The sequence below is a fragment of the Glandiceps talaboti genome, chromosome 18 (genome assembly GCF_964340395.1).
Source record: "Glandiceps talaboti chromosome 18, keGlaTala1.1, whole genome shotgun sequence".
Taxonomy (NCBI): domain Eukaryota; kingdom Metazoa; phylum Hemichordata; class Enteropneusta; family Spengelidae; genus Glandiceps; species Glandiceps talaboti.
Genome location: NC_135566.1, coordinates 6,438,712 through 6,439,045, shown reverse-complemented (window position 1 = coordinate 6,439,045; position 334 = coordinate 6,438,712).

The following is a 334-nucleotide window of genomic DNA, read 5'->3' as shown; positions in this document are numbered from 1 at the left end:
AATACTATATGGTATTGAAATAGCCTATTTGCTTTAATGCTGCAGTTACTCATGGTCAATTCAAATACTGGTGACTGTGTTAAGAGCAATGTACGCACGTACGGATGTAGTCTGGCGTTTAGTTTCTATATTTAGGTCCCATCTGTCGAATGGTGCTATGTATAACCATGGACACTGTGTTCCGAGAAGCTATGTGAAATGAATGGAAAATTGACAATTTGACTTTATCATCAATTTCCATGTATTAGATATGAATAAATATTGAAATGATTTCCTGTTAGGCGATAAGCTTTGTTATAAGTACTGTTTGTCAAACAATACGTATTTCATTGTG